Below are 13,703 nucleotides of genomic sequence, written 5' to 3'. Positions count from 1 at the left end.
GGAACTGGTACGGTTTTGACTACTTACTAACATCTAAGTTTAACTAATTTATATAAATTCAGTGGGTGGCCTTAAGGGCTGGTGTGGGTGGGGGATGGAGGCATTTCTACCTAAGCACAAAACACAGAGACTTACGGTTTATTTATTTCTTTAATTTGCCCCTCCAAATGCAGGCGTAAATCTATACTAAGCGACAACTTTAATGAATATTCATTCCTAAAGTGAAATAGGAGTAGCTCTAGTTTCTATTCAAAACCAGAGGCGAGACTGCAGTACATTGAGCTCCATAGAGACAGCGCCAGGGCAAGCGAGAGCCAGACGGGCACTGGGCGACTCTGTGCCTTGCGGACGAAAACCAAGTAAACATGGGCAAAGGAGATCCTAAGAAGCCGAGAGGCAAAATGTCCTTGTATGCATTCTTTGTGCAAACCTGCCGGGAGGAACACAAGAAGAAGCACCCGGAAGCTTCTGTCAGCTTCTCGGAGTTCTCCAAGAAGTGCTCAGAAAGGTGGAAGACCATGTCTGCTAAAGAAAAGGAGAAATTTGAAGACATGGCCAGGGCTGACAAGGCTCGTTATGAAAGAGAAATGAAAACCTACATCTCCCCAAAAGGGGGGGACCAAAAAGAAGTTCAAGGACCCCAATGCACCCAAGAGGCCTTTTTCGGCCTTCTTCTTGTTCTGTTCTGAGTATCACCCCAAAATCAAAGGAGAACACCCTGGCTTATCCATGGGTGATGTTGCAAAGAAACTGGGAGAGATGTGGAACAACACTGCTGCAGAGGACAAGCAGCCCTATGAAAAGAAGGCTGCCAAGCTGGAGGTGAAGTACGAAAAGGATACTGCTGCTTACAGAGCTAAAGGAAAACCCGATTCAGTGAAAAAAGGGTGGTCAGGGCGGAAAAGAGCAAGAAAAAGAAGGAAGAGGAAGATGATGAGGAAGACGAAGAGGATGAAGAGGAGGAGGAAGAAGAGAAAGATGAGGAAGAAGATGATGATGAATAAGTTGGTTCTAGCACAGTTTTTTTCCTTGTCTATAAAGCATTTAACCATCCTGTACACAACTTATTCCTTTTAAAGAAAAAAAAATTGAAATTAAAAAAAAAAAACCAGAGGGGAAAGCAGACCGTGGTTCACGGCCTCTGGTTCTAGGGCAGCTCAGGTACCCATGGGACACCAGGAGGCCTGACTGCCACGTGTCTGGAGGAGCTCCAGAGAATGTGCTGTGTGGGTGCGGAACTTCAGTGTGTAGGGGGGCCAGCTGCCCCTTCCCTGCAGAATGGGGATGCTCCCGTCCAACAAGAGGGGCCAATCACGTAGACTCGGGGTCAGAGGCAGAGACTTTGCACTCAGACCCAGCGGTCACACACAAACCAGAGATTCCCGCACACTGCTGGGAGCTGTAGGCGGAGGCAAGAAGCTCGAGCTCTCCAGTGTTTTCTCCGCTGCCCTCTGTCCCTCTCAACTTCCGGCCTTCTCTATTATTGTCATCCAGTCCCTTCTCTCCTCCCTCCTGCATATTGTTGCCTTCTGCACCACACATGCTGAAGAAGATGCTGTGGAGTAGAAAATGGGGTTGGAACGAGATGCCCCTCACACAATATGGTGGGAGTGTGTCCTGAAAGATGATAGCCTCACTGAGTTAGTTTGTTTCCTTCCTGGAGCCAGACTGTGGCTGGGGAGACACTCGGCACCAGCTGAGTTCTTTTGGTGCCTGCTTGCTCCTGACATCAGGGCACAAGAGTGGGGAGGGAAGCAGTGATTGAACCGCTCTTAGGGCCCCAAGTGCTGGGTCCTCAGGATCTGGGGGTCAGATTCTATCCCTATGCTCATAAAGAACATATAGAACCTGGCAAGTCAGAGAGGGATGGGAGGGGGGTGGTCTCGAGTATTACATGATGATGTATCTGTGTTTAATCTAGAGGAATCACGTGATGGAGCTAGACAACGGGCAATCTCTTCTTAAGTAGAATGGGTGGTGATGTCACTAGATAAATGCACACAGATTCCAGCATTCCTGGAACCTGACCCCAAGCCCCTGCTAAAGATTACAGGATAAGACACAGTTTTACAGGCTGGAGAGATGGCTCAGAGGTTAAGAGCACAGACTTCTCTCCCCGAGGTTCTGAGTTCAATTCCAAGCAACCACATGGTGGCTCACAACCATGTATAATGAGATCTGATGCCCTCTTCTACCCTTCAGGCATACGTGCAGACAGAACACTATACATAATAAATGAATCTTCGTTTTTTTTTAAAGACATGGTTTCCTTGGCACTGCCTGGTCACCGCATGGGTGGAGGCAGCAGCCATCAGGCAGAGGAAAAGCTGAACATGGCTGGGATACCAGGAATCAGCATCCAGGGGTGAGAAAGTGCAGTCCAGGATGGGGGAGGGCATCCGTGGAGATCGAGAGAATGAGGTGTGTGCCCACAGCATAGATACAGCCAGACCACACTCACAAAACAAATTTAAAGGCAAAATTATCAAGAACTATAGATACAGTCACAGACCAGTGAGCACAGAAGCAGTTTTTGGCCCACTTGACACACAGTCCTGGACTTTCCCCTTTGGGGTATAAGAGTAAGGCAGACGCTGGGACTATGGGTACCAGACAGCATGGCCCCATCACGGTAGCACTGGTACTTACTGTACAGGGAAATCTCGGGAAATAGATGGACAGTGGGGCTCATACAAAGTGACTGGGCTTTGCTGATCTCACCCAGCCACCCAACTGGGCTCAGCAATTGTGGATGTCACTTGGAGAAACACACAGGTCTTCAGCCTCCTGCTTCAGAGCTGCGTGTTAAATGAAGGGTGCCGTCTTCAGCCCCAGCCCCAAAGCTCGTGGAGCAACTGCAGAGTGTTCATGCAAGGGGGCAGAGCTGTGACTGTCGCTGTTTGCTCTTTGGGGGCGGCACAGTGACAAATCCGAGTATCTGTTTCTGGACTTGGGGCTGGCTGAGATCTATAGCTGAGAAAGCTGCCCGACAGGAACCACGCAGGCTGCATAGTCCTGTAGGCAGAGGCGACTGTGGCTAGCTCACTGACTCCCTCCGGAATTAAAACAAAGCAGTGTATTTTTGTGACAGGCCCTTGATCGTGAACAAGTACTTCCTAAATGAGACTCGTTTAAAGCGCCATTGACAACGCAGTCATGGAACACAGCTCCCAGCTTCTAGACATCATATGACAGCAGGGTCCAACTGCTGTTCCCAGAGAGGACAAGCCCCAACCTTCCTCCTGTTTCTGTCTGTCACATGCTGGGGTTACAGACATGTAACCACTACAGCAACACTTCCTTTGTCTTGGTAACTTTCCAGTCTCTGATGCTTTGTTACATCAACAGAGAAGAGGCTGGGACAGCCCAGACAAGCTCCACGCCTCACCCCAGCACCTCTGAAACAGGATGCTATGTTTACGAGGTGGTCCCAGGTCACATGATTCACACAAGGGAAGAACATGGAGGCTCCCCTGGCCCACATGAACCAAAGGCAGGGGAGGGGTCGACTTCAAATGGAAGGCCAAGAACAGCTGTCGGCTGCGCTGAGCTGGGGGACCAGAGGTGGCCGTCGGTCCTCCACGGTCAGCAGTCATTGTGCAATCATTCCTGCGATGCCTATAGGTCTTTCAGCTCCAAATCCATAGGTTCAGAGTCTGGGACTATCTGAGCGCTGTTCTAAATGCAGTCGGGAAGATGAAGTTGGGAGCCTGGAGCTATTTCACTTGAGTAATAGATTGAGATTCTGGCTGTAGTAATTTCAGACTTGTGGCACTGGCTTGGGCCCCTTGATGATGAGGCTCGCATAAGGCTTTCATCCTTCGGGCTGAGTCTCCTGGAGGCTCTGCTGAGCCTGCATTTCTCCCCCACAGAGGGTTTGCAGCAATTATCACCCTGATTGATGCTGCGCTGTTTCCGCCTGTGATTTACAGGATGCAAAGCTGCCACTTTGACTGCTGTTGGCGACACAGCCATGGCTTCACTCCAGCACCTGCTGCTCCCAGAGACCTAACTGTGTTCTGGGGGATCGGAAAGGAAAGCACTATGGCTGGGCTGGAACAGTATGGGAGCACACTAGGCTTCTGCGTATGGGGGACACGGCCTCCAGAGCAGCAGGAGGCTTGGGGCTCAGGATTTATTGTGATGCTCAGACTCAGTTTCTCCTCTGAAGTGTGGACAGTTGTCACAGTGCCCTCTCAGGAACGAATATGGTCCAGTTCGGGCTGCTAATGTGGATGGGTCCTGACACATTATGAGTGATGGGGACGCCCAATGTGGACACATCCCAGATCTCAGTGCATGGCAGGGACATGCTGATGTGGCTGTTCCTGTTACTGATCTGAGGCCGATCAGCTGAGAGCTTCCCCCACTCCATATCCAGAGAGAGTCAGGCTGGGAGAGACAGGAGGCTGGAGGGGACACGGTGGTTCTGTGCTAGGCCAGACTGATGGGACACTGTCCAGGGCATACCTATCTCCTCTTTCCCTCATCTCCCATTCCCCGCAAAGCCCATTATTCTTTCTTCCTCTCTCCTGGCATCCCTATACCTCATTGACCTCCCTTGTTCTGGCCTCAGCCCATCCTCCATGTCTCTCTGTCCCTCCAGATTCATTCACGGTCCACACTGACACCATTCCAGCACCACCCTTTGCCTCTAAATCAAGGGTGCTGACCATGCACCCAAGAACTTCCTCCTCTAGAGGACAGCAGGCCCCAGCTTCTGCCACCAGTCCCCTCTCTCTTTCCTCACTTCTCTGCAGAAAGCCGCCTTCCTGGCCATATCCCTCGGCACCAGCTTCCCCTGTCTTGACCCAAATCAAGCTGAAGACGCCCAGGGCACCATCTGGTCAGCCATCCTCACCAGGAGCTCCAGCAGTTGGGTCTCATGTTGTAGGAAGATGGCTATTTCCTACCACATTCTGAGTTGCTTCATGTGGAGGGATTCCAGGAGAGGCTTTGGATGCCACCGTGTCCTGGGCCTGGCCAAGACTGTGTCTGTTCCTTTAAATCTCCCCGACTCCTCTGTCTTCACCGAGTGCATGGCCATGACCACAGACACTCACAGGGGTTGAAAATGGTGCTTCTGTCTCTCTGCAGCCCTTGGCGACTGGCCTCTAAGTTCTAATCTTGTACAGTCCAGCTTTGTATTCAAGGTGACTTGGTGCTCCATTCACCAGGACAAGTGTCACTAAATTAGCCCCAGCTTAGGACTCTACCTGCTCTAGTGTAGGTGGGTTGCTATGGCACCCATCGCTATGGCCCCAGGCAGCAGAGCCTTCAAGGAAGGGTGCGCCTCATGCGGGTGTGAGCGGGAGCACAGAGGCAAACAACATCTCTCTTAATTTTAGCAACAGCATCCTGAGCGGGAAGGCTCCAGCTGCTAACCAAAGGGCATATCCAAGCTTCAGCCTGCCTTTCATGGCTTAATCCAGCCTGCCACAGTGGACCCAGTGAGAGGTAATTAGGAGAGAAGGCAGGGTGGGGCCATCAGGATGGGAGCTTCCGCAAGACCATGGGAAAGGCTTTCAGAGTGAGGTGCATGGGGGGCAGGAAAAGCCACTGCAGGGGGTGTTAGTGAGCCTTGTGAGGAGAGGAGAGGAGAGGAGAGGAGAGGAGAGGAGAGGAGAGGAGAGGAGAGGAGAGGAGAGGAGAGGAGAGGAGAGGAGAGGAGAGGAGAGGAGGGAGGTCCGGGACTCCAATGTCAGCACAGCCTCTCAGAATCCAGAGAAAGATGCACCATGTATCAGGAGTTCCAAGGTCAAGGAGAGTGATGCTTGCTGGCCATCATACAGGGACGCCTCCCCCATTCTTAGCAGGTGCTCTGTTCTTTCTTCTTCTCTCTGATGTGGTAGAAAGGGAGGAAGCCATCGGTCACCTCCTCTTCCTCCTCCCCACCCTGCAGACTCGACTCCAGGTACATAATAATGATGAAAAATAGAAGTAAGACACTGAAGGGAAGGAACATGTACCGCGGGAGCAGGAGACCCACAGAAGACAGGCACACTGGTGTTTGTCAACTTGACACTAACTAGAGTCATGCGAGAGGAATGAGACTCACTAAAAGAAATGCCTCCAACAGACTGGCTTGTGGGCATGTTTGTGAGGCATTTTCTTGTTGATTGACTTGGGAGGACTCAGCCAGCCCACTGTGGGATGTACCACCCCTGGGCAGATGGTCCTGGGTGCTCTAAGAAAATAGGCTGAGCAAGCCACAGGGAGCAAGCCAGGAAGCAATGGTCCTCTGTGGCTTCTTTATCAGCTCCTGCCTTCAGGATATCAATGCATCACCTCTGGATTTTGAGGCTCCCTGCTCTGCCTGGTGGGTGAAAAAAAAGCCCAGAAGAGAGTGCCCAGCAACATCCATGGAGGTTGGGGAAGACCATGTCAGGAGGGGTCCAGGCCTGGTTGCTGGAGCTATTCCTGCACAGTTGGCATCTCCAGGGCCTGGCCTATGTATCAGCCTCTCCCACCCCTGGCGAATTCTTTTCTCGGTATAGTGAGCCTCTCATTGCCTCAGCCTCTGTGAGAATCACAGGCCTCTAGGAAGGCTTTCCTCATTGACAAAACCATGAGACCCCTCTTTGCAGAGAAATCCACCATCCCTGACACTGAACATCAAGAGTCCCGCTGACTGCAGCTCACCCATGTCCCTGTTTTATTTCTGTGGCTATGACAAAATTCCCTGACAAAGCGCAATGCAGGGGATAAAGGATTTATTTGGCTTATAGTTCCAGCTTGCAGTCTATCATTGCAGGGAAGTCAAGCAAGAACTTGGAGCAGCTAGTCACAGCATATCCAAAAGCAGAGCGAGAATGAATGCTTGGGTGGTTAATTCTCAGCTAGCTTTCTCTACGCTTACATATACTCCAGGACCAAAACCAGGGGATAGTACCACCCACTTTCACGCTAGGCCTTCTCACGTCAATTAAGGCAACCAAGATAATACTCCAGAGAGACATAACTATGGGCCATCCTGGTCCAGACCGCTCTTCACTGAGACTCCCTTCTCTGTTACTTCTAGGCTGTGCCAAGATGACAATTAAAGCTAGCCACCCCATTCTCTGAAGAGGCATAGAATGGGCAGGTATGCAGGCTGTAGTGAAACCTCCTGGGTGATTTCAGTCCCAGGAAGCCAGGCGCAAAGCTCAACATTAGCCTGAGTTTAGGGGAAGCTGGTCACAGAAACCTACTCGTTTATTGCTATGCAGAAGGATTTGCCTGGTTGGGATGCAGTTCTTGAACCAAAAGTCCCCTGGTTTCTTGCACCCTCTACAACATGTTGGATATGTGCTTTCTCGAGTCTAGAAAGGCAGCCCCCTGGATCTCACTGTTAGAAGTGGCCATGGTTCCGGGACTCTGACTCCAGCTGTCACTGTGAAGTGTGGAGGTCAGAGAATAATGCAGAAAGCAAGGGCACAGACACCTTCGCCTCCAGTGTAGCTTGTTTCATTATAAGTTTATGTAATTAATTGATGGTTATGGTGGGGTTTAATCGTCAGTAGGTAATTTCTGATGCTTGGGCAGTTAACTCACAGGAGCCAGTGTGAATTTGGTTTAATGCCAATAACTCCAGTACCCACAATCCCAACCCCCAACAGCCCCACACCCTTTCCCAGCACCCACCGACCCAGAAACCACATTCCTACCTGGTACATGACCCCAGTACCCCCAGCCTAGTACTCACGGTACTCAAACTCAGTACCCATAACCCTATCACCTACAGCCTCAAACCCACAGCTTGTAGCCCAGACCCACAACTCAGACACAGTACATATGATCCCAACACCTACATTCACATGTATCACCTGTAACCTAGCACCCCCAGCTCACACTTAGTATGTGTGGTACCAGAACTCATAGCTCAGGCTTAGCATCAAAGGTACCAGAACTTGTCTGTACCCAAGTTCAGAACCAGTAAGTGTGACAACAGCCACGAGTGTGCTTCTGGTGTGTACATACCCTCATCGATCCCTCCAATGTTCAAAATTATTTTCTCTCCCAATATAAGCAAGCCCCAGATTAAGTATGGCACGTATGAGTCCAACATGTAACCATGACAAGTAAGCCCAAATCATGACCTGAGATGGGGGAGGCCGAGGACACGAGGTAATGCTCACTGCCCAACTGCTGGGGTACCTGTGTGAAATGATGCCTTGCAAGAGCATGGGTGGGACATGCTGGGGAAACCCAGATGTAGGGAGTAGGGACAGTTGGGAGGGTTTTCCTAGCAGAGGGAGCAGCTTGTGTCAAGTCCAGAGGTAAAGGAGATGGCTTGTTCCAGAAAGACCTGAGACTCCAGATGGAGAACAAGAGACAGGGAGTGAGTTTGGGGCCATCAGAAGGCCTCAGCAAAGGGGCTTCTGCAGACCTGAGGCACCAGGCTCTGGTCTGGACTTTTTTGCTGCAGGGTCAAAACCACTAAGAGCTTTGAGGATAAAGGGGCCGGGTCTGCAATTCTAGAAGAATCATCCTGCTGCCCGCTCTTTCACAAGCCAGCCAGTGCACTCACTCGGGCATCAGGAGAGTCTATGCTTCTGCAGGAGCAATGGCCTTTGCCTGCTCAGTGGATGCTCGCAGGGAGCTATTTTGGTCCTGCTCTGGTTGGATTGGGTCTAATCACTGCAGTGCGGAGGGGGACTCTGCCATGCACCCACAGACTGTACCTCCTCTCTCAGCAATCACACCCTTGATTAGCCCTGAGTGCACAGCAGAGGAAGCCTGAGACACTGGAGGGGCGGAGGGGTGAAAGGATGGAGGGAGGGGCCTCATCTCAGGTCCTTCCACTCCCAGCTCCCTCAATTCTCCATCACCTCAGACACTGGCCTCTTGTGCCACCTGGGGTGAGAGTCACAGGTCCTCCCAGGATAGAGGCTGGTGGACGGCATCCTGGTAGAAGGTCTGAGTGTCCCACGCTCTCAGACATCTGGAGGGGCTGAGTTCATCTGGGGACAGTGAGAGACAGGGGTTGAGACCCCTTTCTAGGGCATAGGTGAATAAAGGGCACGCAAGCCATACAACAGAAAAGTGAAGGTAGGACCTGTGACTCTGCACACCTTCCAGGCCATTGGCTGAAGCCTCCGTGTCACGACTAATGTTAGGGTGAGGGACTGTAACCGCCCCAAGTCATTGGCTGAAGCCTCCGTGTCACGACTCCTGCCTAACCTTTCTCTCTGTATATGCGGTGCCTGAGACACAGTGATCATCTTAAATGTTTGTTACTGGGAAGCACAGTAGTATTAACCATGTACACACTGGAGTGTGAGAGATACCTGGGACATGTTCACCCCACCAACAACCTCTGTCTTCATGGAGCAACCTGCAGCCCCTGTCCTTGGCAACAACACCTTCTTTACTGTTTCTCCAGGTCTGGCCACTTTAGACACATTGGGTAAGTATAATCGTGCAGTTCCTTCTCCTTTAAGACTGACCGCTATTCCACTGAATGGACGTACCACATCAGGATATTTGGGCTGCATCGAGATCTTGGCTCACATGAGTAAAAATCTCCAGATTCTGCCTGCCCTTGGTTCTGGATAAATGCCCAGCAGTGGGATGTCTGGGTCACAGGCACGCCCTCTCGAAGAGTTTTGGGGAACCTCCACACTGCTTCTCAGAGCAGCTACGCTAATTTTCATCCCTATTTCGCCAAGTCCTTGCCAACTTTTGTTACTTTCTGATTTCACTTTTTCATGACGGCTGCTCCAATAGGGTTAAGCGATGGGGCACTGTGGTTCTGATTTTCACTCCCAGTGATGGATGACCTTGAGTGTCTTTCAGTGTGTCTGCTGGCCATTTATGTAGCTTCAGGGAAGTATCTAAGTCCTTTACTCTCTTCACTGGGGTGATTTGTTTATTTTTCCTGCTGAGTAGCAGAAGCTGATTAGATGTTTTGGAATTAAACCTGATTAGTAATGAGGTGGGAAGGCATTTTGTCCATTCTGCAAGTGGGGCATTCCCTCTCACTACTCCCCTTTTCTTACACATTCCAAAGCTTTGAGATTGTTGTCTGCGTCCTCAGCTGTCCCTTTTGCTGTCTGTACAGGTCCAGGACATCACTACACAGGATTGCCCTGGTCCCCTCCCCCTGCCATCTCCCCTGAACAGCTCCACAGCTATGCCTGAGCCTGCACATCTAACCTGTCTGAGTTCATCCTTCATGCCATGTGAGGAAAGAGCCCAGCTTCAAATCTGCTCGTGGATGTTGAGTGTGACCATTTGAATGAGAATGGCCCCCATGAGCTTGTAAGTTTGAATGCTTGGTCCACAGTTGGTGGAACTGTTTGGGAAGGATTCGGAGACATGGCCTTCTTGGAGGAAGTATATCGCTGGGTGTAAGGCTTCAAGGTTTCAAAAGCCCTTGCCGATCAAGATGTGAGCTCTCAGCTACTGCTCTAGCACGATGCCTGCATGCCTGCGTGCTTGCTGCCATGCTCCTGGCCATGACGAACACGGATGCTAATCTTCTAGAACCATGGACCCCAAATTAAATCATAGTATCTTAGCATTTAGAAAAGGAACTTGACACTGAGTTTCCCAGAACCATGGGTTGAAGTGTCTGACCTTGACCCCTTCCCAAAGTCTACCACTGCCCTGAAGTTTTGTTCCTGCGCTCTCTGTTCTGTCCTGTTGGTCTATCTGTCTGTCTGTCTGTCTGTCTGTCTGTCTGTCTGTCTGTCGGTCTGTCTTCATGTCCACAACCTCCTGAACAGACTCCTGAGTCTTACAGACTTCCTAAAGTCAGGAGCCACATGTTTTCCTTTCTCAAAACTGTTTTTGGTTCTTTGGAGTCCCTTAAGACCCCTATAAATTTTATTTTATTATTTTAGTTGTGCCCCCTCAAAAGCCTCTTTGATACTGGCAGGGATGGTACTGACTATGCGGATTGTGTTGAGCAATACAGACATTTATAAACACCAATCTTCCAACACAAGGCGTCTTGCCATGTGTTTCTATTTTCTCTCAGCAGTGTTTGCAATCCTCCATCTAGTCTCTCTGGCCAAGTCCCTTCCTGGGTGTGTCCTCCTCTTCACTGATATTGAAAGTGGAATCCTTTGTCTAATTTCCTTTGGGGTTGGTCGTGTTGCTGTCTCAGAACAAGGCTGGTTTTCACATGTTGCTCATTCTGTGACCTTGCTGCCTTTGTTCATCCTTGTTGACATTTATGGTCACATTTGGGGTTTTCCCTGAGTAAGATTGTGTCATCGGCAAATGCACCTTACTCCTAGCCCCCTCTGCTGCGGTGGAAGAAGGAACCTGCACAATCTCAGCATTCTCCCATGTGCAAGGCTCTGTTCTAGGGCTTATTATGGGATGCATCCTGGGGAAGGTTTGCTGCCTCAGGAAGAGGGTGTGTTCTGGTGTTATGTGTGGCATTGTGTCCATCTGGGCAGCAGTGCCTTCCAGGGCTTTTATTTCCTCATGGTCTCTCTGACTGACCCACCTGTTCTTGGGGTTCCTGCTGTAATCTGTTGCTGGGGCATGTGGCATGAAACCTCTCACTAATGCTGAGGATGCTTCATTCACCGTGGCTTTCCTGGCAGGCACCATCATAGTCACACATTGACTATGTCTGACTCCTACTGAATCCCCTCATGCCTCGCATGGCAGGCTTCCTCTGGGGGTCTGCTTTGTCTGATACACCTGTGGCCCCCTCTGCTCTCCCTTCTGTCTCCATCTGTACGAAATACATTTTTCTGTTTTTCCCTTTTAAATCTGTGTATGTCCTTGTATCTAAAGTGTCTTCACACATATCTACACACAAAGACTTTTTTAAAAAAGACAAAACAGAAGATATGGGATATGGCTCAGTAGGTAAAGTGCTTGCTGTGCATGCATGAGGACCTGAGTTCAAACACACATAACTCATATCAAAGTCAGACACGGCCGATCACCTGCAATCCCAGTGCTCCTAGAGCATGATAGGAACCAGGCAGGAGAATCCCCAGAGGCTCATGGACTAGCTAGGCTGGTGTACACAGCAACAAATAAGAAACCCTGCCTCAAACAGGTGACAGTGGGGACTTAGACCCAAGGTTGTCCTCTGACCTCCACACATGCACCTGGATACTTGTGTACCCACACCACACACACACACACACACCACATACCACACAGTAATAATAAGATAAAAATGTAAACAAAAATTTTAAAATAATAAATAAGTTATCTTCCTGACAGCCTGTGCCTGGGTCTTGCTTTATTTCTGCTTTGGCTGCTCTGCCTTAAGCTCAGAGTTTGGTCCTTTCATGTCTCAAAAGAAGTTCAGATAGAAGCACTCCAGCTGTGCGTGGCCACTGGCTGCTTAACCTTCTGCCTTGTTCCTCTGTCCCTCCCTCCCTCTCGCAGCCTTCCTTGCTGTCTTGTTGGTTTCATGGGGACATCCCATGACTTATCCTTCCTGCATCTCTTGTAGCTCCTCTCGCGCTCACTGTGGGAACCACAGAAAACACTTTCGAGTTGTAACATGGTGTCTTAAACTGCCAACAACCTGACTTCAGTCACTCTGTTCTCTCATGTCCCCTCGGCTTTATGTCTGCTCATCATAGGCCACCACTCTTTGTACTTCATGTCCATTAACACGGAGGCACGGTGGCTCTCAAAGGCAGGACCAATGGCTGTCCTTTTTTGAGTATCACAGGGTCCCCAGGTCATGGGGAACCAGTGATGGGGACCCACAAAATGGGAGGGGAGTGGGTCTTCCTCCTTAGGAGGTGTCACCAACTCATTGCTGCTGAAGGCCAGACATCTATGCCAAGCATCTGACTTCACAGAATTCAGAACTTCTCAGTGCTTGTGCCCAGCTGTATTCCCCAGTACGAGTACGTTCCTGAAATATTCATTTAACACCTCACTCACTCCTAGTCTGTGCCTGGAAGCTTTACTATGCTTTGACCCATGCCGGAAAGCAACTCCTGACGACAGAAGGAACTGGATGAAGTCAGGCCTGGGATTCTGCCCATACACACGGAGGCCCAGGACACTGACATGGGCTCCACTAGTGACACACATAGGTGCAGAGCGGATGACAAAGGAGCAGTCACTCAAAATTTCATTCGTTCATTTCACTAAATTGTTTACTCATTCATTCATTCACCCAGCAATTCACTCATTCACTTACTCGTCATCCATCCATCCATCCATCCATCCATCCATCCATCCATCCATCCATCCATCTTCTCGTTTATCCACCCATTCACAGCTAGAGTTTCTTTAGTACCACATCAAGGGACTCTGTGTGCTGGGCAAATTGAAGATCATGTTTATGGGCTCCACATGTCACCTTCTAAGCTGCCCACCATGGAAAATCAAGTGTCATCTGGGCTCCTTCACCCTCGGGGGTCAGTCAGGAACAACTCTAGGAGCAGGGCAGGCTCTCATGGTTTTCAGGTGAGAAATTTTATCAATTAGGCACAGGCAGGTTAGGAGTCTAGAACCTGCCAACCAAGGAGGTCAGAGGTAGTATGGTGTCCACACCCTGGCTTCCTGAGCTCCCACATACAGTAAGCCTCTCACAAGACCCAAGGCTATGTGACTCCTCATCCTCTGAAGTGGGGACCTGGGCAGCTGAGCCCATCTGCATGCCGAGCATTGGTACCTGTGTGTGCCGTTTTCCTGCTCCTGATGCCCACCCCAGCCTCTGTCCTGAGCCCCAAGCAGAAGTCCCAGTGCTCTTCCTGGCCCCGGCTGGGGCCGGCTTGAGGAGG

General features: G+C 50.3%; 1 pseudogene; it reads left to right on the top strand.

The window, feature by feature from the left end:
* Nucleotides 1–334: 334 nt before the first annotated feature.
* LOC142840740 (high mobility group protein B1 pseudogene) lies at nt 335–1,004 on the top strand (annotated as a pseudogene).
* Nucleotides 1,005–13,703: the final 12,699 nt, after the last annotated feature.

This window comes from Microtus pennsylvanicus, chromosome 1 (genome assembly GCF_037038515.1).
Source record: "Microtus pennsylvanicus isolate mMicPen1 chromosome 1, mMicPen1.hap1, whole genome shotgun sequence".
Classification (NCBI taxonomy): Eukaryota; Metazoa; Chordata; class Mammalia; order Rodentia; family Cricetidae; genus Microtus; species Microtus pennsylvanicus.
The sequence above is the reverse complement of the archived record's forward strand: the minus strand, read 5'-3'. Positions and strand labels throughout refer to the sequence as shown.